The following is a 15,246-nucleotide window of genomic DNA, read 5'->3' on the forward strand; positions in this document are numbered from 1 at the left end:
ATTCAGCAAAAATTCTGCAAGGGTAGAAAGCTGAAAATGGTTGTAGAATGGGAATAATTCCGGAATCTTTTGCTGAGGATTTTTCTGAGTTTTCTTACTACAATCTTCCCCCCATCTTGATTTGATACATTAAGTATTTTAGTCATTTGCATTTTGGTACAGTACTGACTATCACAAAATCTGTGGAGTGTGGAGTCACTATAAGAAAAATTACATTGGGTGACGAATGAATCGTCACAAATTGCATATTTTTCGTCACAAATAATATAGGTGACGAAAAAAAATTTGTCGACTAAAGGTTGTCGAGGATTCCTATCTGGTGACGAAATCTATTTTTCGTCACCTATAGTGCCTTTTGATGACGAAATATTTCATCACCAAAAGGTGAATAATTGGTGACGAAATTTTTTCCCTCGCTTATTGTGCTGTTTGACGACGAAAAAATTCGTCACCGATGGGTCCAAATTTTCATCACCAATATAAGAAATCGGTGATGAAATTTTTCGTTGCAAAAGACGTTTTTATATGGGAAAAAAATCCTTCTTTCTTGCTCCTACTGGGGTTACTGGGTTTCAAACCCGAGTCCCTTGAGTTTTTCGCATAAGTCCAGACCAACTGCACCATACACACTTTTCAGTAAATATTTGAAATATCTAATATATATATAACACATATGTTTAACATGAAATTATATTTCGAATGTAATTTTGAACCTTTAAACATCAAAATTAGCAATTTTGATAAACATGAAAGTTATAAGCAATTGAGTTATTGTTCAAACCCAATTTGAATTATCTCAATCGGAGTTTTTAGTAAAGAGTTATGTCCGAAATATATTTAGTGACAAGCGCAATTCATAAATTTCGTCACGAAAGGTAACCATTTAACGACGAAATTTTCGTCACTGAAAGCGTTAAAATGGTGACGAAATTATTTTTCATCACCAAAGTTAAGCATTTGGTGACGAAAAAAATATTTCGTTACTAAATTAGTCTCATTTGGCGACAAAATATATATTTTGTCACCAAATGATTATCTTTGGTGATGAAAAATAATTTCATCACCAAATGGGTACCTTTTGGTGACGAAAATATTTTTTTCGTCACTAAACAAGTATAATTGGTAACGAAATTATTTTGTTACAGAAGTTGTTAAAACAGTGACGAAATTAAATTTCGTCGTCACTTTTTCGTCACCAATTTTCATTTTTCTTGTAGTGAGTACAGCATTTTACAAAAGTGTACCAAAATACTTAAAGATTGCTCTATTGGATTTAGTGATTTACCATTGAAATTTCTACAAGACTTGCCTCTATCCAAGAGATTTAAGAAGTTTTGACTATCCAAAATACTTAAAGATTGCTCTAGATCGAAGTTAAAACCCATAAGGAGATTCACTTGATTGGATTTACTGCACCAGATTAGATGTGTGACCGCCACTTTCACGTGGATCATTTAGTACCGAGAGATCTAAGCATCTGACTCCATGACACCAATGGGGGATGTGCCTCATATCTTGGTCTTCGAGGAGAATCAATGGGATGTGACGATTGTGGTAGTAGACTAAGTGTTGATTTTGTTGTTAGTTGGATTTGGTTGCCTATTTGTTTGTGGAGCCTGATTAGTACCAAAGTCAATTGCATCTTAGGCAAAATTCCTTCTAAGGACTGTAGGTGTTAATGGATTTTGTACACTAATGACTAATCTTAGTCGTAGCATATGTAATGCTAAGCTACCCAAGCAGCCGACGCACTCCTCTTCTTCTTTTGGTAATATAGTGAAAACTGATGCGAGCTCAATGTAGGCAATCTTGCTTATCACCTATGATATATATGTGTCATGATTTCTTAGTGTTGATTATTGTTTCTTTGTCCTTGTGTGTGGGGTGTGTGCGGTTCATGATCCCAACAGTATGCCTCCTGAGCTTGAGCGGAGGTGATTTATTTTTCGCTAGAAGGTGCCTCACCGAGGCTACTATGGGCTAGGCGTTTGATGTACTTGCTGAAAGGAAAAGTCGGGAATTAGTCGGCGACTAGTCAGTAACTTGCCAACTTGGTTAGTCGGAATTACTCTCTCTCTCTCTCTCTCTCTCTCTCTCTCTCTCTCTCACATCAAGCTCTCTGTGAATTGGGGTTGTTTTCTAACTATGGATTTTCTATGAAGACGTGCGTACATTACTTGACTTATTGTAGACACCCCAATTTGAAAGTTGCGGATAACTTTTAAGTCCCCAATGATGATAAACAAAACATGATTTAAACCTTTTGAAACACTACCTTTCGAAAACCGTAGAGAAGTGGCCGATAAGCTTCCCAATGATTAAAACGTGCCTTGAAACTTTAAACAATGCTCTTTGTACTCAAAGGTGTGAGAAAACACCTTAGAACTTGGTATGAGAGTGCCAAGTAACACTTAAAATGAGTGAGTACGTATTTTGGCTATCGTGGCACCAATGATCTTCAGTTTAGTCTGCTTTCAGCCCATCTTTCATAAATTAAACTTCCTTATTTTTATGTTTGGATCCCACCATCTTTTAGTACATTCAAAACCCTCTTTATCGATATATAATAAGCCTTAATCCGATTTGAAATGAGGGAGATACAAGGATTTTGCCTAAATGACTTATTTTTCGACTACCTGAGGGTAAAATCGTCATATCTTTTGATGTACAAAATTATTTTTATCCAAACCACTTGGGTTAGAAATTAGACTTAACAAGCTTTCCAGCGGTTCGAAGAACACCTTAAACGAGTTCGGGAGTGTCCGGGGTGGCCATTCGAAGTTCGGTCTGTTGAGCAGTCAACTGTACCGTACGGCGGTCAACTGTGCCGTACGGTGGACATATTTGTACCATACGGTAGAGTTTTTAACCGCCTAAACTTAATTCGGTTGGGATGTACCGTACGGTGGACCCTAGTGCCGTACGGTGGACTTTAAGTACCGTACGGTGGACTAATTTTTGGTCAAAAATGTCAGGAAGGCGGCAAATCAATTGAAGGCCGAAATTCTTTGTGTGCACACCAAGTATGCTTGATATCCAAGCTATTTTTGCTCTATAAATACCTTCCCCTTCATTAGACAAGATATTCAATTTTTTTTGAAGAAGGAGAGAGAGAAATAAGACAAAAAATAGTTCAAAATTGCTTTGAAAAATCCATACTTGCATGTTTTCATACCTATTTCAAATACCAAAGGCACCATCCTCTTTCAAAAGCCATTTTTCACTTCCCATTTCAAAAACAAGCCATTTTTCACTCATTTTCACTTTCAAAACACCGAAACACCTCAAAGCCAATTCCAAAATCGCTTCAAAAGTAACTAAATCCAAAGCCAAGTCTCACACCTTGTCACTCTAATGTACTAAAGCTTACCCCGCTCATCCATATTCATACCAAGGGCTACCACTTGAATCCCAACTCTCCGAAGGAAGGCTTTCAATCCAAAAGGTATAAGTTTCTGTTCATATATTTTGAGGGGGACCATGTGGCCTAAACTGGTTCCACATACCAGTTTTGGGCTTAAATGGTTTAAACTGTACAAGAAAATAAAGTTGGTACACCGCGCATCTCTACCGTACGACACACATGATTGCCGTACGGCAGAGTCCTTTCAAGGGGACAGTTTCGTTTAAGCATTTCGTTTCTTATTCTTTTCGTAGAAACTGATTTGCAGTGAAGTGCTATTTTTCTACTTTAAGAGTAACATATGCCATGCTAAGTTGTTTTTTTTTTTATTAACAAAGCATGTTAGTCTTATATTACTTTTTGGAATGAGAAGTAGTAATTTCTTGCATAAACATGCATACATGCTTTAGATAACCACATGCTCTAACCTTGATTAACCTTGTTTTAAACTGCTAACCATGAAGCCACGTGCCGTACGGCACAACTTTCTACCGTACGGTAGTGTTTGTCACGGAACAAAATCTTTATTTACTTCCTATAATTAAAGTGTTTTAATTCCAAGCATGCTTGTTAATATTTGTTTCTAAATTGTTTACGTGCTATAAACTGTTTATGTGGCATAATAGTTAGCAAATAAAATGACTTTCAAAATCCCACAAAGATTAGTAGAGACCGATTTTATCGGACGAGGGGGTGCTTTTCCAAACAAAACCTTCCCCCCTCGTAACCTTACTCCCGAACCCAAAACTCTCTGTTTTAAGAACAAAACCTTTTTAAAAGGGCAAAAGAGTCACATTCTTCAAATAAACGGTTTCTCAGGGTAAATCCTTTTCAAAACCCGGGTGGCGACTCTCAAACGAACCAACCATTTCCCCTTTTTGTAACACTAAAAATACGAAAAGAGAGATGGGGAATTTTTCCGGGCATATAGCCCACAGTGGCGACTCTGCTGGGGACTTTATTAATTTATATTTTTTAAGAATTAGTACACGTGAAAATAACCCATCTCAAAAGTCTGTCAAAAAGATAAGCTTCGCGCTATCTAAGAAAGGTGTGGTGATTCTAACAGGGCTCCACTCGACCACCCGGCCTGGGACTTTTTGGTTACTTCATTTGTGTAATTTTTCTTAAAAAATATAATTTAATTTGAGAGCCAAGCTTGAAAATGTTTGTGGGATTTTTCATATTATTGCTTAAATTTTGCATTGCATGTGCATCGATGTTGGATAGCCCCGCCGCTACATTTTGGTTACCCTACCCGGCTTGCTGGTGTTAGGACATCCCAAAATGCTCGGCAACCTTGGACGATGATGAGTCAGCCTGCCGTTCGATCGTTGCCATGCAGTACACTTGGCAATAGGGAGGGAAATTATTGGCTCTAATCTGGGGAACCCCTCTAAACCAAAACCGGCCTTCTGCATGTAGCAAAAACATAGAACTTTTGCCAAAATTAGGACAGGGCTCTCACGTTAGGATTACTTGATATATCCTGGTAATGTGTTCATTGTTTTCCTACGTGTTTAGTTGCTTTCTTTACTTGCGGTTATACTGCATGCACATGTTAGCTTGACCCTAGTATATTGATCCTATCTAGCTTAAAAGAATTGTCTCAACCAATGAAGAGTCATGCATGTTGAAAAATGCATGTTTTAATCAAAATTCATTAGGGGCTATAAACCTTAGGGAAAATTAAGTCAAGCCATAAATATCATCTTGTCAATAATTTTCAAATTAAAAAAGCTCATTGAGGATCTAACCCTCAATGACTAGCCTTTTTCAAGTTAAAAATTAGCACATTAAGGCCCTACCCTTAATAACTAATTTTTCTTCAAAATTTGAAACTTAATTATTGGAACTCAATTTCCAATGATTAATTTCTCTTCAAATTATAACAAAAGATTCAATGGCTTTTTCAATCCTAAAGTTAGTTTATTAAGACCTAACTCTTAATGACTAACTTTTCAAAATTAACCTACTAGGACCCAACTCCTAGTGACCAGTTTTTCAAATCTATCCAAAGTTATTGACAAGAAAATAATTTTGGCTTGACGAAGTTTTTCCTTTGTCTTATACTCCTCATAAAGGATATATTATCGAACAACTGAGGATTGGGACAATTCTGTTCAGCTTGCAAACTCATGCATATCGTGGTCTAGGAGACCTTAAATCCATGGAGTTTGGGATACCTCCGGTGTTCGCCATGCCCGAACGGCTTCCTCTGATCTAGCCTAGCCTTAAACACGTTTGTATTCTGACAATCGTATTGCTTTGCCTCGGATGGTCACGATAAGGAGATTGGCTCTGATTCCCAACATGTGGAATTTAACCTGCCTGACAACGATCTAGCCGGATTGTCGGAATTTAACCTGCATGTTACTACTTTATGCATTGCATCCATACTATCCCGTTATGATGCTCATTTTGAGTCTTAAAGTTTGCTTGCACAGTCTGTTGAAGGTTGCCTTAACCGAGAAGAATCGTGCACCCATGTGCACATTCTCTAAAGCTACATGAGTCCTTGGAATGGTAAGACCTAAGGAAATCAAAACCTTACTAAGTCCTCGACTAGTGCTTAATCAAAGGTTCAGCGAAGAATAAGGAATAACAAGGAAATGACGTCGTAATGTCACGTCACTTACACCACTGGCTAATGGCGGTATGCCACTGGCGCCGTGTGGTTATGGTATCACGTCATCAATACTAAGTTACTCTGAGTTCAAAAGTGAAACTTCGAAAGGGAACTAGTCGAATACTTAGTTTGTTTTGACATCTCTTGAAATTTGTCGTTCTAAAAGGATATACCCTAAAGGAAATTCTGAGGAATGGGGCAACCTTTGGAAGGCCGTAATCTTATGTAACACATCCTGCCTGCACATCATCTTTTGCTATCGTGTCGCGTATAGAACTCTTAAACTCGCTCGCACGGTTTGTTTTGGATTGCCTAGACCGATGAAGAGTCGTGCTTTTCATAATGCACATTAAAATTAATTAGTCCTTGGAACGATGAGGTTTTGGGGGTATCAAAATTTATTAAGTCTTCAATATATTTCAATCAATGATTCAATGGAGAATAAACGAAACAATAAAGGTACAATGCCATGATACCCATGCCACCCAGGTTATAGTGCGAAGTCACTTACACCACTTAGGCTAATGGTGCTATGCCACATACGCCACCTTGGATACGGTATCATGTCATTTATGCCAAACGGTTTTCAAAAGCAAAGGAATCTTTGAATGAAAAATGTTAAAGACTAAATCCGTCTTGATATTTCTCAAAACTTGTCGTTCTAATCAAAGGATACACTTCAAAAGAATCTCTGAGGACTAAGGCAATCCCTTGTAGGTTATCATGGTCTAGGAGACCTTAAATCCATGGAGTTTGAGATACCTCTCGTGTTTGCTGTGCCCGAACGGCTCCCTGCAGCCCAGTCTAACCTCAAGTATATCGCAACAACCTTATTGCTTTGTCTCGGATGGTCAAGATAAGGAGATTGGCTCTGATTCCCAATGTGTGGAATTTAACCTGCCTGACACGACCTACCCGTGGTTGTTGAAATCCTCGAGTCGACAATGACAACACGTGTACAACATTCTTTTATGGCATACACATTCTTTTAAATAAAATACAGCAAGGGCACGTTCACGTTCTAAGTTCGTTTTCTTTTTGCTTTACTGTCAGTACCTGGCCGTTCATCCTACACAAAGCCACACCATCTCCTTCGAACACCTCAATGGCGGGACAGACAGAACTAATTGAGCTGAAGAAGGCTATGGAGAAATTGAGTCAGAAAATAGATAAAATGCTAACTCTTGTCCAAGGGCTAGTTAATCTTCTCACCTCTGCAATCCTAAATCCGGATCTGGGACTAAATGCTGATAATGTTAGGATCGAAGAACCTCCACAAATCTATCACCCTCCAGTGAAGCTTTCAGACATGTTCAAAGATTTAGCTGAATTTCATGATGCCAAAACGCATTTAAAGGAGGACGATGGATCCCTGTCCGAAACTAGTGCAGAAAAAGAGGGCGTGCTTAATCCCAAAGGCAAAAGAGTGTATCCCTTTGATAGCATAACTCTATATAGTTGCAAAGCAAGCAAAAGTTCTGCCGACCCTCAACCCAAGTGCAAAACTCAACCAAACGGTCCTCGCACTCGACCCCGCACCTTTTCCCAATTCCCCATACCACTGTCGGTCATCTTCGGGGGACTCAAGGAAAAAGGCACTCTCCGACCACTTCTTCCAACCCCTCCACCGGCTATTCTCCCAGCATCCCATAACCCAAACACTTATGTGCTTACCACCAAATGCCTAGCCACTACACCAACAACTGTTTCCGCCTCCAGATCAAAATCCAAGGCCTCATTGATGACAAAACTATTCCGGCTCCACCACAAAAGCCAAGACATCATGCCAAACACCCTACTCCACCTAGCTTATGGGGGAAATTTTGATTGAATCAAAGACTGGAGAATCATCAAGGGCCATGCCGCAATCCAACCTCCCACGAGTTTTTGGAATTTTTCAAAGTTTCAAGTTGAGTCAAGTCTTTGTCTTTGTTGTGTCAGTTCATATTTCGAGTCTCTCATCTTTTTGCTCTCATGCTCATGTGTGTTCTCAACTTCGAGTCTGTAATCTCATGTTGTTGTCAAGAAAAAGAAAAAAGAAAAAAAAAACAAAAGCAAAAGAGAGTCAGTTTCGTAGACCCGAACTACGCACGGCCTGATTCCTCGCTAAGGGATACATAGGCAACCCTCAGTGGTTCGGCCGAATCTTTTGAAAATTAATTTCATGCTTTTATGTCAAAATTGTCATAATAAACTTGGGTTTTTGCAATTTTCTCTCAACTTAAAAATTATTTTCCATCATCATTTGAAAGTCATGATAATCACTTCAAAGCACAAGAGTACTGAACCCTCATGCAAAAAGGAGGACATCCAGGGGCACAAGAGTACTGAACCCTCATGCAAAAAGGAGGACATCCAGGGGACCATTCCCCGACGCCACCGAAGCAACGCCACCAATGAGCAATACTTTGAAACAAAAAAAAAAGGGAGAAGAAAGAAAAAAAAAAAAAGAGCCTGCTAGGTTGAAAACCCGCAAGGGCGATCTTGGCAAAAGTTAAGGCAAATAATCAAAAGCTCGCTAGATCAAAACTCCCAAATACGATCTAGGCAAAAGTTAGAGCATTTTTGAGATCCTTTTATCAAGTTGCGCAATTCAAAATGAAGAAAGGCATTGTTTGCTTGTATCCAACACATAGATATATCCCTTGTAGTCTAAAATCAATTCAAAAGAACCCAGCTAGGCAGCTATCCCCCACATTGGGGAGGAATAAGAGATATGAAAGTGGTTACCATTGGCACATCAAAAAAATGAAAGTACGTTTGTATTTAGAACTCCTCCCTTGATAAAAAGGAATTGCATGCTATATTGTTAATGCTCATCCGGGCTTCCATTGAGTAGTAACCGGGCAATCGGGATATGCTCCCACCGTATTGTTTGGGTCAAAAGATGGATAGACCTTGTGAAGGCACATTGAATGTGGTTAGCTTGGATTTCAACATAAAGCCTTTTTGACTTGAGCAATTAAGTCCGTAGGGGTCTCTTAAAACCTGGTGCTCTAAAGCCATCTGGCTTGGGGATAACCGACCCAAAGCTCGCTAAAGGGTCAACTAGAAAGCCCGAGAGATCCAGGCATTGCACGACCACATGAGAAAAAAAAGGGGGAATAAAAGAAAAGGCGTCATTCGAAAAAAAAAAGAGCCGTTCCCCCAATGCAAAGTTGTCAATGTGATGCAATTCACAAAAGTTTCAAGAATTGTTCAAACTCAAGATAGCTGCCAGCTCTAATCACCCAAAGCAAAATAAAACTTTTTGAGCCTGTTATCCTTTCTTTGTTAAACCTAAGCCTTGGCCCCGTTATAACCTAAATAAAGTCCTTTCAGATTGAAAAACGCAACTTGATCAAAGGAAGATAAAAAAAAGAACATTATAATCCCCCTTGAAACTCAACAGTCAAGGTATTGTGCAACACTGACGTCAATCCACCAACACTGGTGTCATCCAAAAGCAAACCGAGGCGTTTCAAAAGGAAATTCAGTAAATCTTCATCAGCAATCCAAGACATGGGTTCATTTTCTTGCAAATAAACATCATTTGATGAAGTTAAACAATTTTTGAAAAATTCTAAAGGGAAAATTATCAAATACCTAAGTTTCAACGACCAATTGCATGACATGTTTTCCTTCCTTCAAAATCTCGAGTCAACATGGTTTGATCACTCTCTGCCCAATCATTGGCACCCTTAAAATCGTCTCTAAGTCAGGGTCATCAAATTGAGTTGTCACCCCTCGAACGTCGTTCAAGTCTACCCAGTCAGGGGCATTCTTAGGAAAGTCATTCATTCAATAGGGGCATTCTTAGGGAAGTCACTCGTTCAATAAATAGTCCTTCCTACCCTTCGAGTCAACATGGTTGATCAATAGCAATCATGAAAGTCACTCAAAAGTTTTTTTCCTATCCTTCGTGGTCTTGTAAAAATCTACCTAAAAGGTCAATCGAGTCATTTAGTCATGTTAATTCTCTGCTCGTGGAAGCAATTTCAATGGATAAGGTAACCCTGCTTGGATACATAGTCAATTGGTTCCCAAAACCATCAACAACAACGGAAAATAAGTCAAAATTGAGGATCCGCAGTCCACCAAGGCAAAATAACTCAAGATTGGGGTGCGTCAGTCCAATGCCATCTACTGGGGCAAATGCATGCCCAAATTCAAGACTGGGGCATGGAAGCCCAAACTCGAACAAAGGCCAACCCAAAACCCAAATCCTGACGAGGGCCAAAAAGGAAGACAATAAAGCAAAAGGAAACACTCAGTTGTGCCGCCCATTTTTCAAAAAAAGAGAGGAATGTTATCCTCATTGTCATCAAGTGTCAAAACACGAGTCTTACAATAATCAATCAACCATCCTGAGGGACAATACCTTATGATTTTTGACCTGCAGTTAAGTCAATCTAAATCCCATGTGGTCGTTAACGAGTTTGACCGACTTGGTCTTTTGAGCATATCTTTAACCCAACCCCAACACCATTTTTTTATTTATTCCACCCACTAAGACAGACCAATTAGTAGGATCCCATCTTTTATTCCGCCTACTAAGACAGAGTAGTTAGTAGGATCCCTTCTATTATTCCGCCTACTAAGACAGAGCAGTTAGTAGGTTCCCATCTTTTATTCCACCTACTAAAACAGAGCAATTAGTAGGACCACATCTTTTGATTCATCTACTAAGACAGAGCAATTAGTAGCCAATATGTGTTCTTAAATCTTGCGTGTTCTTACATCTAGCTGATTATATGTATTGTTTCTGTTTCTACCTCTGCTGGTGGCCATATCTCATGCTTGCATACTTGTTGATCTGTTTCATCAAACATAGCTTTGTTTTCATGGCACGTCTATTCATCTTGTACACATTTCAATTTTCAATTTCAATCACAAGGGTCCGTCCCATTTTCAAAATTCAATCACAAGGGTCCATCCTGTTTTCAAAATTCAATCACAAGGGTCCGTCCCCTTTTTCAAATTAAATTTCAAGGGTCCGTCCCGTTTTCAAGATTCAATCACAAGGGTCCGTCCCATTTTCAAATTCAATCTCAAGGGTCCGTCCCATTTTCAAATTTAGTCTCAAGGATCCGTCCCATTTTCAAATTCAATCTCAAGGGTTCATCCCGTTTTACCCCGTTTTCAAAATTCAAACTCATGTTTTCAAATGCAATCTACCGTTTTCAAATTCAAGCTCAAAGGTGTACATCCCATTTTCAAATCCAATTTCCAGTCAATTTTCTCATGCTTGCATCTACATCATAGTGTTCATGAGCATAGTTTTGTTTCACGAAACGCATTACCGCATTTACCCCCATGAACTACGCAGGTCTGATCCCTACAAAAAAGGTACGTAGGCAGCCCGAGAGGGCGCGACCACAAGTTTCTATATGTTGCATTTTCAATGCATTTACTTAAAAAGTACCTAGACGACCAAATTTGGTGGTCTATGTCTTTAACGCGACTTGAATCATACAATGGTAATCAAGTCTCGTCAAAGAGGGGCAACTGTAGACACCCCAATTTGGAAGTCGCGGATAACTTTTAAGTCCCCAATGATGATAAACAAAACATTATTTAAACCTTTTGAAGCACTACCTTTCGAAAACCGTAGACAAGTGGCCGATAAGCTTTCCAATGATTAAAACGTGCCTTGAAACTTTAAACAATGCTCTTTGTACTCAAAGGAGTGAGAAAACACCTTAGAACTTGGTATGAGAGTGCCAAGTAACACTTAAAATGAGTGAGTACGTATTTTGGCTATCATGGCACCAATGGTCTTCAGTTTAGTCTGCTTTCAGCCCATCTTTCATAAATTAAACTTCCTTATTTTTATGTTTGGATCCCACCATCTTTTAGTACATTCAAAACCCTCTTTATCGATATATAATAAGCCTTAATCCGATTTGAAATGAGGGAGATACAAGGATTTTGCCTACATGACTTATTTTTTGACCACCTGAGGGTAAAATCGTCATATCTTTTGATGTACAAAATTATTTTTATCCAAACCACTTGGGTTAGAAAGTAGACTTAACGAGCTTTCCAACGGTTTGAAGAACACCTAAAACTGAGTTCGGGAGTGTCCGGGGTGGCCATTCGAAGTTCGGTCTATTGAGCAGTCAACTATACCGTACGACGGTCAACTGTGCCGTACGGTGGTCAACTGTGCCGTACGGTGGACATATTTGTACCGTACGGTAGAGTTTTTAACTGCCTAAACTTAAGTCGGTTGGGATGTACCGTACAGTGGACCCTAGTGCCGTACGGTGGACTTTAAGTACCGTACGGTGGACTAATTTTTGGTCAAAAATGTCAGGAATGCGGCAAATCAGTTGAAGGCCGAAATTCTTTGTGTGCACACCAAGTATGCTTGATATCCAAGCTATTTTTGCTCTATAAATACCTCCCCCTTCATTAGACAAGATATTCAATTTTTTTTGAAGAAGGAGAGAGGGAAATAAGACCAAAAATAGTTCAAAATTACTTTGAAAAATCCATACTTGCATGTTTTCATACCTATTTCAAATACCAAAGGCACCATCCTCTTTCAAAAGCCATTTTTCACTTCCCATTTCAAAAACAAGCCATTTTTCACTCATTTTCACTTTCAAAACACCGAAACACCTCAAAGCCAATTCCAAAACCGCTTCAAAAGTAACCAAATCCAAAGCCAAGTCTCACACCTTGTCACTCTGATGTACTAAAGCTTACCCCGCTCATCCATATTCATACCAAGGGCTACCACTTGAATCCCAACTCTCCGAAGGAAGGCTCTCAATCCAAAAGGTATAAGTTTCTGTTCATATATTCTGAGGGGGACCATGTGGCCTAAACTGGTTCCACATACCAGTTCTGGGCTTAAATGGTTTAAATTGTACAAGAAAATAAAGTTGGTACACCGCGCATCTCTACCGTACGACACACATGATTGCCGTACGGCAGAGTCCTTTCAAGGGGACAGTTTCGTTTAAGCATTTTGTTTCTTATTCTTTTCGTAGAAACTGATTTGCAGTGAAGTGCTATTTTTCTACTTTAAGAGTAACATATGCCATGCTAAGTTGTTTTTTTTTTTTTTTAACAAAGCATGTTGGTCTTATATTACTTTTTGGAATGAGAAGTAGTAATTTCTTGCATAAACATGCATACATGCTTTAGATAACCTTGATTAACCTTGTTTTAAGCTGCTAACCATGAAGCCATGTGCCGTATGGCACAACTTTCTACCGTACGGTAGTGTTTGTCATGGAACAGAATCTTTATTTACTTCCTATAATTAAAGTGTTTTAATTCCAAGCATGCTTGTTAATATTTGTTTCTAAATTGTTTACGTGCTATAAACTGTTTATGTGGCATAATAGTTAGCAAATAAAATGATTTTCAAAATCCCACAAAGATTAGTAGAGATCGATTTTATCGGACGAGGGGGTGCTTTTCCAAACAAAACCTTCCCCCCTCGTGACCTTACTCCCGAACCCAAAACTCTCTGTTTTAAGAACAAAACCTTTTTAAAAGGGCAAAAGAGTCACATTCTTCAAATAAACGGTTTCTCGGGGTTAATCCTTTTCAAAACCCGGGTGGCGACTCTCAAACGAACCAACCATTTCCCCTTTTTGTAACACTAAAAATACGAAAAGAGAGATGGGGAATTTTTCCGGGCATATAGCCCACACTTATGTTAGTGATAAGTTGCCTATTTCTTTGTAGGAACTCCAACAAGAAATCAGTAATTTGCAACAGCAACTCTAAGCGGCAGAGGAACAACTAAGGTAATTACTATTTTTTTCTAGAAAAGTTTAAATCTAGCTACTGTATTCATATGTTTAAATCTTCTAGCTAGAGTATTCATGCAAGATCAAGTTCAGATGTAAATCACTAGTTCTATTTATATATTTGGGGTCAATATTAGATTCTTATTTCCATATTCTTGGAACAAAACTCGTTCTATGGATATTCCATGAAAAGTAGTTTTACGCTTTGTATAGCAGTACTACTAAGAACAATTTGAATCGTATTTTTTCAACTTGGTAATGGTTGGTTCATTTGGCAAGAATAATATACAACCTTTAATCAAATGCTCAGTTGATAAAAATTATGAAGGATAGTCATTATGTTGTAAAGAACTAAAACCAAAGTAGATGGTAGTTTCAAATGTTTTGATAGCCATGTGGATTCATTGCTCGACTTCGTGAGAAGGAAGTAGGTATGCTGATTTTACATTTGACAGCTTCAATTATCTCTTGTTTTCTCCTTATTGCTGTGTTTTCTTCTGCAATTCTGTTCTTTTTTGTCGCAACGTTAACATGTCCATTTGGCATTACGGTATTTGCAGGTTTATTTGATGACATTGAAGACGACATTTACTATGATGAAGAGAATTTGGAATTAGATGAATGATCAAGAGAATTTTGTGCTTCAGTTTTGTTTATAGTTTTGTAGGGAGACTATCTTTTAAGATTTGGAGTCTATAAGCATTTGGTAGTTCGAAGTATGTTTGAACCTCTAGAATAGCTTTGTCATGTATCAAACTCCATGAATTTTTCCTTTTACCATAATGATTGAGTAATGGCTAGTAACTAATTTGATTGCAGTTACTAGAAAACATGACTTGGTCCACGTGAACAAAAATATTGGTCCTCACTCATACTCGGCGTAGTCCTTTAAAAATTGATGACTTTGTCTTTTATACCTCAGACAGTGTTGACTTGAAAAGAGGATGGAACCCTGATTTCGGTTATCCGACCCCCTTATTCCATTCCTTCCTCAAGTCAGGAATGGCGGGATGCTAGCTTCCTACGACGAGCTGCTAGAACACCCCTTTTGACAGTACTGCTTCATGGCAGTACTGTCGGGGTGCAGCTTGACTTTCACGACTATCAGGGCACCTACGGAACTAGATGCAACTCAAAAGAAAGCTCCAACTTTATCTAGTGAAGGTTTAGGCTTTCTTTGCCTCGGACAAGCTTTTTTCTTTCCTTGCGTCTTTCTGTTCACATGGACCAAGTCATATTTCTATTCACATGGACCAAGTTTTCTAAGGAATGGTATTCAAGTTTTCGCAATAGTAGTAGTGGTGGTTAAACATACGTAATATATATTTCGTGTTGAGCTCTTTGGGGGAGCTCGACGGTGTCGTGTCACCCCGAGAATCTACCAGTGCCACCTCCTCTCGATGAGGGCGACTCCAACAACTTGTGCCTATATACTTCACCTCCTGTATTCCCCTACTTTCCAC

General features: G+C 38.8%; 1 long non-coding RNA gene across 1 annotated transcript; it reads left to right on the forward strand.

The window, feature by feature from the left end:
* The first annotated feature begins 1,777 nt into the window (after positions 1-1,777).
* LOC131318776 (uncharacterized) lies at positions 1,778-14,615 on the forward strand. Its single transcript, XR_009197812.1, has 3 exons — positions 1,778-2,054; positions 13,719-13,780; positions 14,344-14,615. It is a non-coding gene; the product is annotated as an uncharacterized LOC131318776 (long non-coding RNA).
* The last annotated feature ends 631 nt before the right edge of the window (positions 14,616-15,246 follow it).

The sequence above is a fragment of the Rhododendron vialii genome, chromosome 3a (assembly GCF_030253575.1).
Source record: "Rhododendron vialii isolate Sample 1 chromosome 3a, ASM3025357v1".
NCBI classification, from domain to species: domain Eukaryota; kingdom Viridiplantae; phylum Streptophyta; class Magnoliopsida; order Ericales; family Ericaceae; genus Rhododendron; species Rhododendron vialii.